The sequence below is a fragment of the Myodes glareolus genome, chromosome 20 (assembly GCF_982192425.1).
Source record: "Myodes glareolus chromosome 20, mMyoGla1.1, whole genome shotgun sequence".
Lineage (NCBI taxonomy): Eukaryota > Metazoa > Chordata > Mammalia > Rodentia > Cricetidae > Myodes > Myodes glareolus.
In genome coordinates this window covers 60,881,371-60,901,530 of record NC_142045.1, presented here as the reverse complement: position 1 = coordinate 60,901,530, position 20,160 = coordinate 60,881,371, and the positions used below count along the sequence as shown (strand labels likewise).

General features: G+C 40.3%; 1 protein-coding gene across 7 annotated transcripts in view; it reads left to right on the top strand.

Moving 5' to 3' along the window:
• Tbl1xr1 (TBL1X/Y related 1) overlaps nucleotides 1-20,160 on the top strand; it is a 135,410-nt gene that overhangs the window by 64,421 nt on the left and 50,829 nt on the right. For 3 of the 7 annotated variants that reach the window (XM_085682286.2, XM_087899637.1, XM_087899636.1), the window contains exon 2: nucleotides 12,579-12,645. The exons of 3 other annotated variants lie outside the window; for them this stretch is intronic. The gene's annotated coding sequence lies outside the window, so the exon portion shown is untranslated. Of the gene's footprint in view, nucleotides 1-2,651; nucleotides 3,025-12,578; nucleotides 12,646-20,160 lie in introns of those variants that run through there. One more of the 7 variants, XM_048452617.3, reaches the window with a different exon arrangement.

Genomic DNA, 20,160 nt, shown 5'->3' with positions numbered 1-20,160 from the left:
TACAGGTATTAAATATTAGGTCAGTAGTTGTTCGTGTTTGTTATATATATTGTCAGATTAATTAGGTTCTTTTAGATACATAGAGATTGTATTCTGTCTGGATAGGTAATCTTCAACCACTTCAAGGATCTGTAGAACATGACATTTAAATAACTTAAGGTTCTTGATATATGATTACTCCTGACAGCACCAATCTATTCTTGAGAGAATGTTGAGCACCAAAGACACTCCACTCAGAGTTTGTTTATTTCTTGGCACAATTGGCCTTTGGGCAAGGAACTGCCCATGCCTCAACCACTGACAAAAGTGTTATCTGGAATGGATAAGCAGGACACAAGGAAAAAGACTGTCAAATCTTGCCAAGACAGAGTAAGACAGTTTTGAAAAATTTCCTGCCTCTGAAAATGGTCTGTTAGTTACACTAGGCCTTAGCCAAGGTTGGTTATTTCACCATTGCAAATGAGACTTTGGGTGATTGCTCAGGTAGCTAATTGTCTCCATCACACTGTGCTAGCTTTGGAAGCTGCTTGATTGCACTTCCTGTCTACTCTAGTAATAGTATCTCCTTTCTCAGGCCTTCGATAGGGTTAAAGATTAGATACCTTCCTCTTATAATTTAGCCAAGCTTATTTCTGATGCAAGATTTAGACTCCTTAGAATAAAATGTTTATTAAGACATTTGCCATATGTTCCTTGCCTAATACTGCTTATGTAATTTTATGCTTGATATCTGTTCCTATTGTATGTAGTTTGAGTCTCGGTTTGGATCGCTCTTGTTTAGACAAAAGGGGGAGATGATGGGGAAAACCCAGGTAAGGCATGGTTTTCTGGGACCTGAGGAAAAACCTGTGTACCGCCCAGGTGCTCTCTCTGCGCCATTCCCTCGGAACACTGCTGTGCTTGAATTTCTTGTTTCCTATTTCGTGAGTTTTCCACTTACAATAAATAAAGATATAATTATTGTATCCTTTAGCTAGCCTGGTTATTTCAACATTAATGCCTTAAAATTATTTTGATGTCATATGTAGATGAAGGAATAGGCAGTTTTCAGTGTACTCTGAGTGACTATCAAGATCATAGCTAGTAAGAGTGCCATTGAGAAATCCTGTGTGACTAGTAGACGGCGTCAGAAAAGCCTATTCCATTTACTCATTATTTGTTAACGTGAAAATCATCTCTCAGGAATTTAGTCTTGCTGATTTAGGCAGTAATCTAAAAACAGTTTTTTTAAAAAAGATTCACTTGTTTTACTTTGTGTACGAATGTGTTGCCTGCATGTTTGTATGTATAGCACATGTGTACCTGGTGCCTTCAAAACCAGAAGAAGGCATTGGATCTCCTGAAACTGGACTTTTGAGTGGTTGTGAACTACCGTGTGGGTGCTGAAATCAAACCTGGGTCTTCTGCAGGAACAACAAGTGCTCTAAACCTCTGGAGTTATCTCTCCGGCCCCTGTACAGAAGCTTCATTTGCTTATTAGTGTTTGGAAGCCAGAAAATAGGAATACTGTTGAGTAATGTTGGGCCGCAGGTTTTGCTTTGTTTTGTTTTAAAGGTTGTTTGGTTAATTCAGTACCCATAGCCATTTTTTTTTTATTGTTGTTGTTTTTGTTTTTTGAGACAGGATCTGCTCTGTAGCTTTGGAGCCTGTCTAAGAACTAGCTATTATAGACCATGCTGGTCTTGAACTCAGAGATCCGTCTGCCTCTGCCTCCCAAGTGCTGGGATTAAAGGCATGCACCACCACTGCCCAGCCCCATAACCATTTCTTAAAAGACATTTTTTTTATTTTTTAAAAGAAGTCTCTGTGTGTTGTTCAGCTAACTTTGAGCTCCAGGATTTAGTTTTGGGGCCATGGGAGTGACCCATCTTGCGTTTTATATTGAGATTTTCAGAATGTTTATACCTGTGTTTATGAACGGAGTCCTCTTTTGTTTTTAGTAACCTATACATTCACATTAGTGTGTGGGGTTGGTGTGTTACCACATCACATTAGTGGGTCTAGAAAGGGAGGGTCAACCAGTTTTTCATCACATTCAAAGTCTAGGATGAGGACCTGGCACATCTCTGGAAGCAGGTAACACTCCAGTCTTTACATTTGCACAGACCAGGTGGAGTGGACTGTAAGCCTGTTTTATCCTCCACCAGGGGATAGAGAGCTTTGAAGTTTGTTCTGTCTTGTGAGAGAAAAACAGATATTTTTGTTGATTTCCTGGTAATTAGTAGAAAATGACTGACTTGGGCTAGTGAGGTGTTCAACAAGCACTTCTTCTGCAAGCCTGATGACTGGAGTTCTGTACCAGAGCCCAGGGTGGGAGGAGCGAACCCACCCCATCCATGTATGTGTGAGCACAAACAAGTTGAAACTAAAAGATTAAAAGAATCTGAAAAGGAAGGCTGGTGTGTGATTATTGTGTTTAACTTGGTATCTTAGGAGCTTTATAGGTGAAACAGTCTGGCATTGGCACAAAGAAAAAGTTGAGCTAGAGGAGCAGGAAGTGGGCCAGGGATGCGATGTCTTCCTGTGGACTGCGTGTCACAATGGTCACCAGGGAATCAGACAGTAAGCCCCTGAGCTGCTTCATTTTGTCCAGCAAGAGAAGACCACTGCGCCCCCCCCTCCCGCCCCCCGGCTGTCTGATTTCCTGAAGTGGCCTTTTTGGCCATTCTCTTTAACTGTGGGGAACAGAGGGGCTGGAGAGATGGCTCAGGCTTTAATAATACTTGCTGCTCTTGGCACCCAAATTGAGTAGCTTATAATGACTGACAGGGAATTCAGCTCTCTGATCTTGGGGACCTGCACAGATTACTCATGTCCTCAAGATGCCTTGACACAATGGCTCAGACTAGAACCCACACACCACCATACTTAGTACCCTCCCCCAACCTTTAAAGAAACAAAAATGAGCAGCAGTGAAACTCCAGAGCTCCAGGGGAGAAGCGGGGCCTTGCCTGCAGTGCCCTGAGGCTGTGGTGGTTACTCCTTTGAGCTCTGCACTGGCTTAGCAGTCTTCTCTGACCTGAAGTAAGAATTAACAGAACTACAAGAACAAAATATGGGAAATGCCTTTGAAGAATAATGGTTATATGTATGTTTGTAGCATGAACCTTGTACAATATGATGCTTTTAAGATGTGGAGGCCTATTATGATAGTGTAAGTTCAGGTGATATAGTATCTCATCATTCCTTACCTTTAGAACAAAAATACACTTGTGGCTTTCTAAGTTTCAGATACTGTTTACATTTGTAGCATTTATTTTAATCTTCTGATGTATCTTGTGAGTTAAAAAGTTATCACTATTGATCTTTCCCTCCCTCCCTCCCTCCCCTCCCCTCCAGCTGAGGAGATGACACTGTGTAAACTGCTAACCCTTCCTTCATGGGGGGATTCAGGATAGTGTGTTCTCTCAGGTTCTGAGTGGAGGAGACACATGAAGAAGCACCGGAAGGAGTAGCAGGGACTAGGGCTTGCTCAGCTGTTACAGCTGGTGTAAGTCTGGGGATAACTGATGGGGGAAAGATGGCCTATTTGCTACAAGTAATGACACTTTGAAGCAAGTTGAGAGGCAGTCTTCAGTTTCTGATTCTTAGTGTGGTTGTGTTGATTGGGAATTGACTACTCTAGGGACAAATATGAGTTAATGTGACCCCCCAGAACAAAGATGGACATTACCCCAGTAACAGAAGTCTATAGTAATAGCAAAGACAGTTATAAATCAAGACACCTTTCAAATATATTGGTAGAAATTTTAAATTGGGTGGAATATTGGGCAGTAAGTAGCCACATATTTGAATATAAATAGTGCTTTTCAAATCTTGCTGGTATACTTAAAAAGAAAGGATTATGTGTTTTAAAATTCTAATTTCTTTAGGAATTCAGATTGTGCAAATTAAACCAAACCTTGACATGAAGTTCCTGATTTCTATGTTGTCAGTTCTTTTGTTTTTGTTTTTAAACAAAATTAAGGCAGCGATATTTAAATTAAGGCAGCGGTATTTAACTGCTGTATAAAATAGAAGCTCAGGACCATCCAGAAGGCTGGGCAGGGTGAATGGCAAAGACTGTATGTGTTGCTTGTAGGTGAGTCAGTCCCATGGCTTTTTCTTCTTCAACTCTACTAGGGGACAATAAGTACACACCTCTTCTTCCCTCAGTAAAGCGATACTTTAAATCTTATGGAGTCATTTTTAGGGAACCAAGCCTTGAAAAGATTCCTAAGACAGATCTAGGAGAGGGTGGGTTGGAGTGGAAGATCAAACCTCCTGCTGCCTACCAACTGTGTAATCTTGGTCTGGGAACTTTGCTCAGCTTCAGTGACCTTGGTTCTTTACCTGATGCAGAGCTACTGTAATAATTGCCTGGGATTTAAATGAAGCAAACCACAGTTTAGAGTACTCCTTTTGTCACCCTTGGAAGAACAGTCTTTTTGCCTTAGTCCTTAAGTGCATAAAACAAATAGTATTGAGCTAAAAATCTATGCTGAGTTTTCTTCAGTCTTCTCATTGAAATAATTTTTCTGTGCAATTTATGGAGTTTTGTTTCGTTGACTCAGATGTTTTAGGTGTATGTGTGTTGAGGCCACCTCTCAGGAGTCAGTTCCCCCTCCATTTGCCGTGGGTCTAGGGACCAAATTGAGATTATCAGCCTTGGCAGCAGGTTCCTTCACTAGATGAGTCATTTTTGTCCTCCACCTAACATTTCTTGTTAATTAAAAAACATTCTGGGCAGCATAGCAGAAGGCAGGAGATCTTTTCTTTTGGAGGTGTGGCTTCTGTGAGCCCATCTTTTGCATGCTTTCCTTTTTTCTTTTCCTTTTGGGAAGCTTTCAGTGGTTCTCTGTTTGATAAGTCAAACCCAGATGTCTGTGTGTGAGTCATTACATGGAACCTAGCTGCAGCATCAGATGCTGGCGTTTTAGAGCCCCAGTGGAAAAAGAACCAGGGTGCCTGTCTTAGTTAGGGTTTCTGTTGCTGGGAACAGATTCCACTACTGTGGCAACTCTTATAAAAGAAAACATTTAATTGAGGAGGCTTGCTTACAGTTTTAATTTTACCAGTGAAATATTTTCTAAAATAGCGACGGCAGGTATAAGTGTCTGTGAATACTGCAGAATCTGCAGCTGTTTATAAAGTCTGCTGTCTGAGCTGTACTAGGGCTTATGCAGTCGCACATTTCGTTTTTGGAATGAACATTTCTCGGTATCACATGTCTTGGGGAAATAATTGGAAATCTTTAAAAACTATGTAAATGACTCAGGTAGTGAATGGGATTCCTGACGACCTAAGTTGAGTACTGGGAGCTCACACTGCAAGAGAGAGAACCTACACCTAAAAGTTATTTTTTTTAATTACCTCTACAAATGTACAAGGGCATGTGCCCTTGAACACACACACATATACACAATAATAATAAAATTTAAAATTGAATGTATTTTGAACACTTTGCAGAAACTGCTCTGATTTGTGTTTCTTATTAGCATTTGATAACATCTATGATATTCTCCATAATATAGTACTAGCAAGGTAGGTCTTTATGTTATAACGCCTCTCTTAGGAATTTCAGCTTTATAATATGTAGGAAATGGGAGATTTCAACAGATATTTCAGAGAAAGAAATTAGAGTGCTTGAGACAGAAATAACCCATTTTGTGAACATTAACATTCCTGGTGTGATTTTCAGTGTGAAGCTGAAGTTAACACCAGCCCAGGGTGTTAAAATGGACTCCAGGCCAGATTGAGAGCAGAGGGGCAGAGTAAAACAGGTTCCCAGAGCCCTAGGGCTCTTCAGAAGCTCTTGTGGCTCTGACCATACTGTTAATTTTAAGGCAGAGGTGCTGCTTCTCTCTGTCTTTTGAGTCCTTAAAAAACCTTGTTGGCTTTAACTTCACAGTGCTCATCCTCTGAAGTTGTACATGCTGCATGCCCTGCTGTGGTGAGCAACCCTGTGATACTAAGTGCATAGCCCAGAGCCACTGCCCAGACAGATGGGGGAGCGCTGTGCTTGCCACTCCACCTACTGTGAAACCCTTTCTGCTCTATTGGGTAGAGGAAGGGGAATCTTTAACTTCTGTTAGAGATTGTGCTCACTGCAGAAGCTCAGGTTTTCTGTGTGTTTCAAAATGCAGATGAAAACTGTTCATGTTGTATCTCCTTTTATGCCTTGTTTAAAAAAAAATCTCCATGATAGCTTATTTGTTGTGTACTCTTCTGTGACCTCTCTGTAAGGTCCTTATTATGCTTCTTTTGTAATTGAGTTTTGGAAAGACACCGAGTTTTTCTGGTTCCTCGTCATCTTGAAATGAAATGGATATGGCCATCAGTTCACTTTTGGTGTATTTTTCTCTCTAGTTCTCAGCACTGTAATACTTAAAGACTATCCCTCTGCTCCACCTCCAGTAGGATAATAATTAGAATAACAAGAAACTGCTCCAGCCAGTGGTTCACTGCTCCTGCAGTTTGAAGCTCAAGTGATGTGCAGGTCTTACTCTGGAGCAGTGGTTTTTAACCTTCCTCATGCCGCAGTGCTTTGATGCAGTTCCTCATGTCCTGGTGACACCAACCATAAAATTGTTTTGTTGCTAAGTCGTAACTATTTCAGCTACTGTGATACTCAGCTCCCTAAGGAGTCGCAACTCACAGGCTGAGAACTGCTACCCTAGAGACATTATCTAGGGAGGACCCAGGATGGTATAGCTTTCAGTCTGGAGAGGTGTTTCCATAATAATTATCAGTCACAGAGCATCCTTGGATGTGCTCTTGCCTTTTCTCCTCTAAGTTGCTCGCCTGTGTTATGCTATTGTGGTCTATCTTTTTAGAGTCTTGATAGATGCTGTGCATGACTCAGCTGCCCAACAATTGCAAAGAGTGTGATCTAGTAGGACCTAGGGAAGTTGTCAGCTCTTCTGCTTCCCAAGCCGGTGTACCAGTAGGATTTTAGGCATCAGAGGTATCTTTGTTCCTGTCAACTTTTAGGTACCTGTGCAGTTTCTGTAGCTTTCCCTCCTGGCTCTTCATCCCATTAACTGTTGTCTGTCTGTCTGTAAGCCACAGTCCACACCAACTTTGTCACCAAGAAAACTGTATCAGAGCTGTAGAATTTCTTAGGCATTGTGAGCTGTATCTCTAATTTGAGAGGAGAGGAACAATTTGTTGTGCTGAACAGTAATGATGTGCTCACACATTTTAAAAAGTAATGGACAGTTTTTCATAAATTTTCATGACCTTTTTTTAGTAACACCTAGCTAAAAGTTTGTTGAAATTCTCCATTATTGACAAGTTAGTGAACTTTTTCTGTTTTTTTGAGATGTGATCTGAGTAGTTCAGGCTGGTCTCAGTTATTATGTAGCTGTTGGGGTAAATGTTGGGGTAATGGGTATGAGCTAGCATTCCTGGCTAAAACCTAAAACTTACAAAACCTAAGCATAAAAAGAGTTTGGTCTTGTTAATTTTGTTTGTTTCTGACAGGGTCTCATGTAACTCAGGCCAGCCTTGGACTCCTCCGGCTTCTCCACCTCCCAAAAGCTAGAAGGTGGTTTATAGCAAATTTGACTCCTACACTTTAATTTAGGAACTTTGCTGTAGTTCAAGCAAATTTCAAAATATTTGATAACTTTTTGCTTTATCCCTGCACAGTGGTTTATTTTTACATTTAACATAAGGTTCAACTGCATTCTGCACCCTTGAGACTCAGCTGAAAGTAGTAACAGGCGTCTTAACGTGGATATATGATAAATCTTGAGATTGTCTAGTTTTAGAAAATTTAACGTCATGATACACAACTCCTTGGCTTCAGTTTCCCCAAGTAACTTGAAAAACAATGGGGAATGGAAAACAAGCAGGTGCTCATGGAGATCCTCCTGACTGCAGCTAAACCCAGGCTGCTTCATCAAGACCTCCCTGCAGAGGGAGCTACCCCACCTCATCCTCTGGTGTCTGGCAAGCTCAGGTGCATGACTATTGACTTAGGCACGGAGTACAGTGTTCCAAAGGCTTTCTTCTGCACACTGTAGGGTTGTCATGCTGAGGAAGGAAAAGGATTATTTTTTCCTTTTTGTAAAATCAAGAAATGAGGAGAGACCAATTGAAACTGTGATTTCCATTCGTAGCTGCCTTTCAAAGTCGCCCCGTTTGGAGTTAGTCCGTTTATCATGCTGCAAATCATGCACTAGGGGTTCACGGGGATTCTGGGACACCTCCCTGTGAATTCATTTAATAAGATCTCCCCTTTTTATTTATGGTTTGGAATTGAATCCCAGCTGTGTATGCTAGCTACACCCATTTAATAGAAATCTTAATTAACACAGTCAGCTCTGATAAGGTTTTATTTTTCCTCAATTGTAAACGTTACTTCCAAATTATCCACACAAAATGGAAATTCATTGTTTTTTTTTTCTTTAAGTATACAGATGCATTTTCTTGCACTTGTCACGGGAGACTGGACTTTAGACTGTGTCACTCCATTTAAAGTAAATGTTTATTGTGTTTGCACTTTTCCTGGGGGAGAAGCCATATTTTCCACTGCTTTTCAAAGGGGTCAATGTGTCCAGAGAATTTATTGTCAGAAATCAGTCATTTTGCAGATTTTTTTCATGTAAAAAGCCTGATTATGTGTTAAAGGGCCTTTTCTAAGATTGATGCTCTATTCAGGTAAAATGTTGATAATAGTTTAAAAAGTACAATATTTTGTTTGGAGACTGAATGAACTTAAATTTAGCAGTCCACAAAAGTTAGCTTTGTGATAATATTTATGAGGTACACTTTAGTTTTTTCTTAGTGGCAGGTCAGTCTATCACTACCACCTCCCGGAATTGGTGTGAAAAGGCTCTCTTCATCAGAATAGCAGCCAGCCACTTCCTCTCCACTTTCTGTGGTCAGTTTGTTTCAGTTCTCTTATTCAGGGGCACCCATTAGGTACTATCTGAACATTTGGTTCCAAGAACTACAAATTTTCCAGGTGCTAGTCTTCATTTTTTAGAGGAACAGCAAGATGAACAAACAGGTCCTGGTCTGCAGGAACTGCTGGGGCGCTCCATGATGTATGGTAGATGGCTGTGGAAAGACGTGTGCTCTGAGAGCCCCCCCCCCAGTCTAGTCTGGTGTGAGTTGAACCCAGAGGGAAGATTGGGGCTAGGTTTGAGGGCAGAGCCTTTGCAGAGGGCATTCCAGTACTAGGATGTCAGTGTCGTGTCGGTGATAAACTGCGAGGACGGATGGCGGAGCAGGAGGAGGCGCTGACACCAGAACCACAGCTGCAAAACAGGCAACAGTGCACAGACCTGGAGGGTGCACATTAGAAGCCGTCCGGGGCTGCAGAGTAAAGCCATTCTCTAGAAAACAAAAAGAAATGAAAAGGCAGGTGTACAGGAGGCAGCTTCTTTACAACTTGATTTGTCCTGGTTTAATTTCGTTGTCCTTTTATTTAAGTACGCCTACAGTGTTCATAATTTTCCGGCAAGTTTCCTGCAAGTCTGTATCTGTGTCTTACAAAGTTAAATTTTCCTTTCCTGTGATATGCTTTTCAAATGTGCTGCATAGCTACAGGTAAATGCATTGACTTCTCAGAAAACAGTTGAACTGGAAAGTAGTGTGGGCCTCCGTGTGTTTCTAAAATTCCTGCGTTTATTTCAGATTGTCTACTGATAGCTGTGTCTGTCACCCTACTGTTTACTTATGATAACTCATTCTTGATGCTGTAGTACCAGATATTTACTTAACTATTTAAGTGATATACTTGAAAGAGCTATAGTATGAGGGCAAGTTAAATACAAGAGTAAAGGGTATTGAGGAGAGATAATTAGTAGAACTTCCATTAAATACATCTATGGGGATGGTGAGGAAAATTTACACTGACTTCAAGAAAGGAAAAGAGCCCTGGAATGGAAACGAACTGGGATGAGCTGATCCAGTGTGGCCCCAAGTTCATATGTGTGGCTAGGTGAGTGAGTTACGAGGTGTCTGTGGGTGGAAATTGTTGTAGTTTATTGATGCTCATTTTAGGTGACAAGATATTTGTTTCTGATACTTGATGAAGGGCTCTGGTCTGCTGGAAGAGCCTTTTATAATCTAGATGACAGTGCTGACTGGGGTGGGGGTATGGGTGAGAATACACCTATTCATTCCATTTTTCAGAATCTCCATGGATTTCAAGATTACTGTGACTTCATTTGTTTGGATTATAGTATCTATTTTTTAGCTCACTTTTACAAGAACATTTTTTACAAAGAAATTGCATATTAAAACAAGAACAGGGAAGGGTGGTAGAAAACTGATATTTAGAAACTGAAATGAATACCCACTTGCTAGATCTAATCAGTTTAGTTGTCTGAAATTAAAAGTCTCCAAGGAAGGCCTGATACAGACCTATTCCTTTTGTTACTGACTCTTAGTCTTAGAGAAAGCTGTACCTTAAGTTGTTTTGTTTTTTAAATTGAAACAGGATCACATCACATAACTCTGGCTGTCCTGGAACTTGTTCTCTAGACCAGACTGGCCTCAAACTCACAGAGATTGCCCTTACTTCTGCTTCCTGAGTGCTAAGATTCTAGGCGTGCATCAACAATGTCTGGCTTAAAATATTTCTTAATGACAAAAAAAAGCCATTGATTAAAAAGACGTATAAAAAGGTCACAATGCAAAAGCAACAGAAAGTTTGTTTGCAGATTACCTTATCTCTTACTTCTGTGTACTTTGAAATGCACATAATTTAGCAATATGTTATATATTAATTGTATATAAATAAATAGAAAGCATGTATGGCAAAGCAAAGCTCTTTTTTCCCCCTGATAAGAACATTGTGCTACAGACACTGAGAGAAACAATTAAACAGGACTTCCTGAAACTGAAAAGTTTCCATAAAGCAAAGGTCAACAAGACAAAACAGCAGTCTACAAAATGGGAAAAGATCTTCACCAACTCCACATCAGAGGTCTGATCTCCAAAATATACAAAGAACTCAAGAGATTGGTCATCAAAAGAACAAATAATCCAATTTAAAAAAAAATGGAGTACAGATCTAAACAGAAAACTCTCAGCAGAGGACTCTAAAATGACTGAAAGACATAAATTTTTTTAAAGATCTTTTAAAAATGTTTATACTTTTTTGATGTTAAATGTAAAATAAATGATGTTCATTTTGAATAACCCTAAGGCAAGCAGAGTTTGGTATCTAGGTTTTGTTGGGATTCAGTAGTTCTGTTTATAGAGTGTTTCACAGTGTGTCCTAGCTCCTCATACCGAAAACCAGTGTCTCACACTAAAACACTGGACCGAACTGGAGTCCAGTCATAGAGAGGGAGGAGTGATATTATGAACAAAGGGGCCAAGACCATGATGGGGAAACACACAGAAACAACTGATGAGTAAATGGGAGCTCACTGACTCTGGACTGATAGCTGGGAAACCTGTGTAAGACCAAAAGCGGCCCTCTGAATGTGGGTGACAGTTGTGCAGCTTGGGTAGTTTGTGGGGGCACTAGCAGTGAAACTAGTATTTATCTCTAGTATTTGGAGCCCATTCATTATGGAGAAATACCTTGCTCAGTCTGGATATAGTAGGCAGGGCCTTGGTCCTGCCTCAAGTGATGTGACAGACTTTGTTGTCTCCCTGTGGGAGGCCCTGTTCTCTCTGAGGAATAGATGGAGAGTGGAGTGGAGAGGAGGTGGGGGAGTGTGAGGAGGAGTGGTAGAAGGAACTGAGATTGGTATGTAAAATAAGATTGTTTTTAAAAATAATAATTAAAAAATGAGAAAAAAAAATCCTAGGCTTGTTTTCATAGCATTGCTTAAAGAACTGCAGGCCAGTGGAGTGATGTATGGTGACATGACCTTCTATAAATATGTGATATCTAATGTTAACTTGGATTCCTGGGTCTCTACTAAGTGCGGTCATGTGCCAGGATAACTAGGTGCTCAGTGAGAAGTAAAACCAGAGGAACAAATCTAAAGGGATTTGGATTTTATGGTTATTCAGGATATTGGTGATCTTAATTATTGACATGCTTAAATTCGAATTTCTGCTATAGGAACGTAAGCATGCCACTGTGGCTACCTCTCCTCTTGGTGGCATCAGCCTGCTAATCTACTTTGCACTGATCCATGTCCTTTCTGAGTATCACCTCTTAGATGTGGCATATGAAACATAACTTGCATGTTGCAGAAGTTCTATTGGTGTAATGTGCTGTGCTTCTCTCATTGAGAAAAGTAGAGAGGTAGAGCCCTTTTGTGTGAAGTCTGATATTAATGACTGCCACGTTGTGATAACCAGTTAATTTAAAACCAGTTAAATATGTTTCTCATGAACGAAAATCTATAGAATGCAACTTCACATGATTTTCATGGCTCATGGTCATGACTGATGAACACACCGTAGCATCCTACTTCAGTTGAACACTCTGGGACTGAGCTTTCTTGGATGCTAACTGCACTACCCTCTCAGTAGTAGGCAGCTAGCATTTGTTGCTCTTTGTGACACAGCCACCCCAGGGAGAGTCTCCCTGGTGGATGCCAAAGCCGATGAGTATTTTGAACATGCAGAATTTGCTGTGGGGAATCTTAAATTGAATTTGTTTTCCTTTTCCTTAGCCTCAGCAACTTGTGTTTGGTGGTCAGATATCCAGTTGTACATTCTCACATCAATGCACTGCCAATGGTAAGATACTTCCCCCTTTCCTTCTCTCCCAGGTCAGTGATTTGTAGCTGTTTTGAAGAGACTTTTGAGAAATAAAAATTTCTCAAGAATCTCAGAAGAGCTTAGCATTTTAGTAACGGGTACCCTCCTTTGAAGATTATAATTTTTCTATAATTTTTATGGTTATCAAGTGTGTTACTTTTTTATTGTTGTCTTGAGATACCATGACCAAGACAAATTACCAAAAAGAAAACATTTATGGGGGCTTATAGTTTCACAGGGTTAGAGTCCACGACTATCAAGGCAGGGAGCCCAGCAACAGGCAGGCAAGCATGGAATAGCAGCCAAGAGCTTACATGTTGAATCAACAACCGTAAGGCAGAGAGCACTAACTGGGAATGATGTGGGCTTTGGAAACCTCAAAGTCGACCCCCAGTGATACAACAGGGCCACACCTTCTAGTCCTTCCCAACTGTTTCAGCAACTAAACGTATGAGCTCTTGGGGAACATTCTCATCATTTATCATGATGTACCACCACATCAGTATGAAAAGATGACATGAATATGATCTGTTATGAAATGACCTACATTTTGTGACTAGCTTTTTTTGGGGGGGGGCTAAAATTTGATATTGCTGGTAACAGTTCTTCTGTTTGTGTCCATCATCTTGGTGAGTTTTAGGGCATTTTGCTTATCCTGATATTACTAAGTATGCAGTTAAATATATAAGATTTTACATGTTTATTTAGTTGATAACTTTAGGAAGAAACATTTTTTACCTCTTTAGAAAAGTTTAGAAGTCTTTCATTTTGAATTATAAATCTCAGCTGTCATGTAATAATGACTACACTGCTGAATGTACCAGGGCTCTCTGACTTTTGGCAGAGTTTGATGACTTGTGAAATTTTGATGGTAGATAAAAATTTGATATTAGATACCTTAGACTTATTCAACGCTAGGCCTGTCTCTACTTCTGCCTACTGAGTTCTGGGATTGAAGACGTGTGGTACCATATTAAGCATGGGTTTAATCATTCTTAATCTTTGTGAATGGCTGTAGAACCTTACACCCTACACCCTGTTAGAGCAGGGACGGCTTACCAGTGGCTCCATTTCTGAAGAGAAAGGAGCCCCCCTCCCCCAGCAGCCATTTACCATCCTTCTACTATTTACCGTCATTTACTGGCACCTTCTACACATTTCCTCCACACAGTGACCAGAGAACCAGTTTTCTGTGTGGTATCCTGAAGTATGGCAAGCACCCTTACCTTCCAGGTTATTTCATCATCCTAGATTTGGAAGACTCCGACCGTTTTCTTCCTGCCCGCCTCTGTCCCCTCTGCTCTCTGCTCTGAGGAGACCTGTTTGCTTTATTTGAAGCTCTCATTCAAGACTAGTTTTCTGGTTGTTGGCATCTTATCTTAAAAAGTGACAGTAGCTGCCTCCCTCCTCTTCTGCGCCAACATGCAGACTGTATCACTGCTTTTATGTTTGAAACAGCTCATAGGCTATGTTAAATTGGGTCATTTCAAACATTTGCAAATTTTGCTGAAAATCTCCAAAATGATTTTTTTTATATCATTGCAAACTATAAACTTGTGGTTAGTTGTTTGTGTACCTTAGTGCTAGAGAGCCAGGGTTACAGAGGACATCCAGTCTCTCAGAGCTCTGAAGCCCTTTGTACATGCATCAGTGTGTCATGTGTTTAAAGATGGTTCAGAATGTGGTTTCCTCAAATGCTGCAGTTATATGTTGACCGTGTCATGGAGCACAGTAGTCTCTCCTCATATTCTGACTTGCTGATTTTTTTAACTACATCAACCATGATCTGAAAATAGTAAATATAAAATTCGAGATATAAACTGTCTTATTTAGGTTTTTTTCCCTACCCCCAAAGGCTTATAAGCACTATCATAATGCAAAAAAATGCATTCAGTCCAACAACAAGAATGTCCATAGTCTAAAACAGTTTCAAACTTGTTTCAAAGAACAAAGTCTCTTCTCAGACACATGGCGATCTCTTAACTGTAATCCTCCTGTAAAAAAAAAAAATCAAAATCAAAAAGCAGATCACATACTTCCAACATTTAATAGCACATTAAAACGTAGGGAAGTAACATATTGAGGAAATACTGAACCAAAGCAAAATTGGAAAGTGCTGGGCAAATTTCAAACTCCGCACCTCCATGTCTCATGTCAAAACGCTCTTCAGCTCCCCAGCTCTGTTCTGCTTTGTTGACTGTGACACACTTCTCTCTCTGGGCTGGTTCCACTTCCTGTTAGCAGCTCCCCTTAGCAGGTATCCCACAACTCTGGCATAGCTAACCTCTTGGGTTCTCTAAGACAATCCAGGCTTCAACTTCACAGCTGCATGCAGTGGCCTCCAGTCAGGAACACCCCTAACACATGCCTGGCCTCAGGAGCTTTATTCCTGACTCCAAAACGACGTGGCCAAAGCTGCCAAGTTCTGCTGCTTACTGGGCCTGGAATATGGACATCTTTAACACCTTTCAGCCTTGTACCACTCAAGCTTGGCTGTCGTGAACCTTGTTCTGTAGATCAGGCTAGCATCAGACCCAGATTTCCCAGCCTCTGCCTTCTCAGTGCTGGGATTAAAGGCCTGCACCACCACACACCAGCTCTAAGCTTTTCTTTAATTTATTTTCACAAGTTGGAAATTTAGCTGGGTGGGATCTTGCCATGAGGTTACCACTCTCTTTATGCCACTTCTTAATCTATTTATCTTGTTGAAGGCAGGATTTAGCTCTTGGAATAGCTAAATCTGATGCTCATTTTCTCCTTAAAGTTTACATTTTATAATTTACCCTGCTCAACTTGCTCCTTTTCATTATAAATCTTCATTAAAGTTACCCTAAAAACCACATGACATAGTCTTTACTTCTACCAACAGAATTAATCTGAACTCTTCACTGTAGCGTCAGGCAGGCTCTTTGGACAAGGGCAAAGGCAGCCACTTTCTTCACCAAAGCATCACAAGAATGATCTCTAGGCCACATGCTAAAACTCTGCTCCTATAAAACCTCTTTAGAGAGTCCCCTACAACTCATCACATCACAATTGCTTTCCTAACCTAAAGAACCAAAGTTCATATTATTCCAAAGGAGAACAACATCAGGCCTATCACAGCAATAGTCCTGTCCAACTTTTGTCTTAGTTAGGGTTTTATTGCAATGATGAGATACCATGACTGCAACAGCTCTTTTAAGGAAAATATTTAATTGAGAGGTTTTACAGTTTCAGAGGTTCAGTACATTATCATCATGGTGGGGAGCATGGTGGCATGCAGGCAGATGGTGGTGCTGGAGGAATAGCTGAAAGTCCTGTATCTTGCAGGCAATAGGAAGTCAACTGAAGGAAGCTTGAGCAAAGAAGACCTCAAAGCCCGCCCTCACAGTGACACACTTCCTCCAGCAAGGCCACACCTCTGAATAGTGCCAATCTCTTGGGGGGCCATTTTCTTTCAATCTACAACATAAACTTTCACTGAGAGAGGGATGAAGGGAGGCTGGCTCCATGTCTAGAACAGGACAGTCAAACTTAGCCATTATTCAGAGCAGTGCTGAAAATTCAGTGAAAGTTTATGTTGTGGATTGAAAGATGGTGGTGCTGGAGGAATAGCTGAAAGTCCTGAATTCATATCCTGAAAAATCATCCATGTTTGTTCTCCAAACAGCTTTTATATCAAAATGTAAACTGCAGGGGAAGTTGTTCATTAGCCTTCTGTCTCCTAGGTGGAGCGGGATGACTTAGGTCACATCTTCCTATCTATGCCCATTTTGTCATGTAGACTGAAAAACACCTCTTCCCCCAGCGTTTCCTAAATGCAGTAGAAGGAGCAGAACGACATTAGCACATCCTGACCCCTTGCTTTGGTTGGCATCAGTTTGTCTCACTATCAGAAGGCTAGGCGACCACTGCCCCAGGTTGTTCAGAATTTTGACTGCCATAAAATGTAGGAATATAGCCTGTATAATCTGACATCTACACCTCTGTCCAGTGATCCACAGTCTTTCCTGACCACTTGTCATTTAGCCATCAGGATGCATGTGTACAACTAATTTTTTGCTTGTTTTTTACTTAATACCCAAAAAGGAGGGCTAAGGCCTCCACTGGCTGGAGGAACTCACTTAAACTTTGTGGCTACATAGCACAAGCTGGGAAAGGTTCGGTGTATAAAAGATTTGTGCAAACCATGTAAGGAAGAGAGTGCTATTTCCTATTTTCCACCACATATGCACTGCTGATTGCTAGAAGCCTTGTGGGGATTGGTAGATCCCTTTGCTGCCTTCCTTGTGTGTACATTGAGGTTAAATTGCCTAGCTTCTTAAAATAGACCAGGACCAATAGTGTTCTCCTGTGCATGTTGTTTTATTTTCCTTGTGGAATTCTCATCAAGTTATTAGGACTCATTGGCTATCGGGTTATATGATTATTTTGACTTAAAAAAAAGAGTTTCAAACATGAGTTAGAGAGAAAACTCATAGTTCCCTCTCATATCCATGGCCTTTGGTAGAGATTTTCCCTCTGACCAATTGTTCCCTGCTGTGCCCTGCCCCCTGATTATTGTCTTTTAGTGTGAGAAGGAATATAAGCATACTTTCTATTTATACTTGAAACCACAAAACAGTTGCTATCTTCACTATTGTAATGCAGGTATCAGCAGTGACTGATTGTGCCGAGCAGTTCATCAAACCTGTAGCTCTTTTATTTCTCTTTTCTCTGGATTTGAATACTTTAGGGTCCTTTTGGAAGCAGCATCCTGACAATACTTGTCTCTTTCTGATTGTCCTTTTCTGGTCTCCATATTGTAGTTGACACTATTTCCTTGTCTGTCTGCCTCCCTCCTTCCTGTGTGTGTGTGTGTGTGTGTGTGTGTGTGTGTGTGTGTGTGTGTGTGTGTGTGTATGAGAGAGAGAGAGAGAGAGAGAGAGAGAGAGAGAGAGAGAGAGAGAGAGAGAGAGATCTTATCTAACCCTTGGCAGCCTTGGTGCAAGCTTTGTAGACCAGGCTGGTCTTGAACTCACTGAGATCCACCAACCTTCCACTGCCTCCTGAGTGCTGGTATTAAAGGCATGCATTACCAATTCAGTGGCCAAGTTGCACACCATTTTATGCGCATAATATATTTTCTTTCTCTACTTATTTGCTTTGCTTTATGGACAGTTGGATTGCTTCTCCTTTGTTTCTTTCCTTGATACAGTTTTATGAGATCATGATTTCAGACTTTAAGTTCTTTCTGGAATTTTAGAGCAGGCCTTTGGATCATGTAGGTATTTTAGTTTTACTTTTTTGAGAATTTCATACTGTGGTCCAGGTGTTAGTTATCTAATAGATGTTACAATTTTTAATAGCCTTTTAAATTCCTTCAACTTCTCTTAGTATGTTTTCATAGAAGAGCAGCAAGATGCCTAGTTTACTACAGGTGCACAGTTCACTTAATTATCACTTCCTGTCTGTCTGTAAAGTTTCCCAGACCCTGTGATTTTTTAATTGTATCTTTTTAGGGATTTTTTTTCCCTTGTATTTTCTATAAATCAGCAGCTAGGTCTATGGATAGTAGTCTAATTTTGCTGTCAGCTCTTATTATCTGGAAGGTTAGGGAAGCAGAATTATCTATAAACTTTATTAGTACATTCTCAAAGAAGCATCCATTGGTTGAGGATAATCACTGGTGACCATGGTTATTCCATTTGTGTGCACAAGCATTGTGTTCTGGTTCATAGTGTTTCCCTAAAGAAAACCTCTCCAGGCACTCGGTGTCCTAGGCTTTTACAGGAAAGAAGCAAATAGGCTTGGATTCTTTCCTTTCCTCACTGGGTTTCAAATACTGGCTTGTTTTCCATGTTCCTCGAAAGTAGGGTTTGTTTAAGTGTTATTGTGAGCTTGTGGATTTGAACATTTGACATATTTATTGCTTTGTGGTTTTATTCTTATTGATGTGAGATTTTTTGGGGGGAAAGGTGCCTTTTCAAGTTGACTTTCCAGTCTTTGAAGTGACTATAGTAGGCATTGATAGAGTTCTTGCTATGTTCCTGCTCCCAAGTTACCACTGCCTCTAAGAAGTCCTGATTGTTTGAATGACAAAAGTCTACTCAGACCACAGTATTTGTCTTATGATGCAGGTTGATTCTGGCTATGGGAAGCAAGATGTGGTATTTCTGGTACAAATTTAGCATTTTATTTCTAAAATACAAATCCTTTGCTGGTATTTTCATGATGGAAAAAATCTGTTTACATAAACCTGATTTTTTTGTACTTATGCATATAATATATTAACAAATTACAAAATATTTAAAAATAAACACACCATAGGAGAAAAAGTCGCCAATATGTTATATATTAGTTATTATATTAATTATAGCTAATGTTTGCTATATAATTGCCATATTTGTTACTTATTAATAAATATAACTATATAACATAATTGTTAACAACCATATTTTTATTCAGTATTTAATTATATTTAATAGTGAGTAATAAAATAATTATATAATAAAATGATGTAATTAAATTTTAAAAATAGAATTGGGTTCTTTGATACAGTCTCTGTATCATGTGTATGTATGCACGTAGCCCAGGCTGACCTTCAATTCAGTTTTCCTTTCTCAGGCTTCTAAATGCGAAGGTTACAGTGTGCCACACCGGCTTTCTTGGCCCTTCGTGTGCACAGTGCTCCTCTGTGATCCGGAAACAGTTGAGTGCTTTGTTTATTTTTCTCCCTATGCCCTACTGGTTTACCATTATGTTTAGTGTTATGTTTTGAAATTGTTTGTGTGTGTGAGGGAGTGATTGTCTCACTCCAAGGCTCTTGTTGGTGGCCTTGACCTCACTTTGCCACCAGCCTGACCTGACACTGATGAGGAGCTTCCTGGGTTCTAAGTCCTGGATGACAGATGTGACACTCACACTTTGCTAAATTATTTGGGAAATCCTTGTGTGAGCGCCGTGCCCTGACTTGGCATTTGGTAGTATAAATTTGCTTTGCTTCTAGTATATAAAATTTAAAATTTTGATTCTTTTTTTTTTAATTAAGCATGAATACCCTTTCATGGTATGTTATAGTCTTGCCTTTATCTTTTCCTATACGTGAAAACAGACAACAAAAAGTATACATATTGTCTGTCTAGTTTTAAAAATATAGCTATAGGGGTGAGAGAGGTAGGCATTAAGAGTCCTTGCTACTCTTCCAGAGGACCTGGGTTCAGTTCCCAGTATCCACAAGGTGACTCACAGCAGTCCCAGGGGATCTCAAACCTCTTATGGCCTCCTTGGATACTGGGCACACTTTTGGCATTCAGACCACCCATATACATAAGTAAATAAACTTTTACGTAGGGGTGTGTGTGTGTGTGTGTGTGTGTGTGTGTACACAGTGGACATTTTGGAATGCATCTTTTAATCAGATGAGACTGTCCTGTCACTGTGCTTCTGATTGGCATCTCTGCTAGATGTCTAGATATTAAGGCTGCACATCTTTTTCTCTAAGTATTCCAAGAGCAATTTTTGATTCACAGT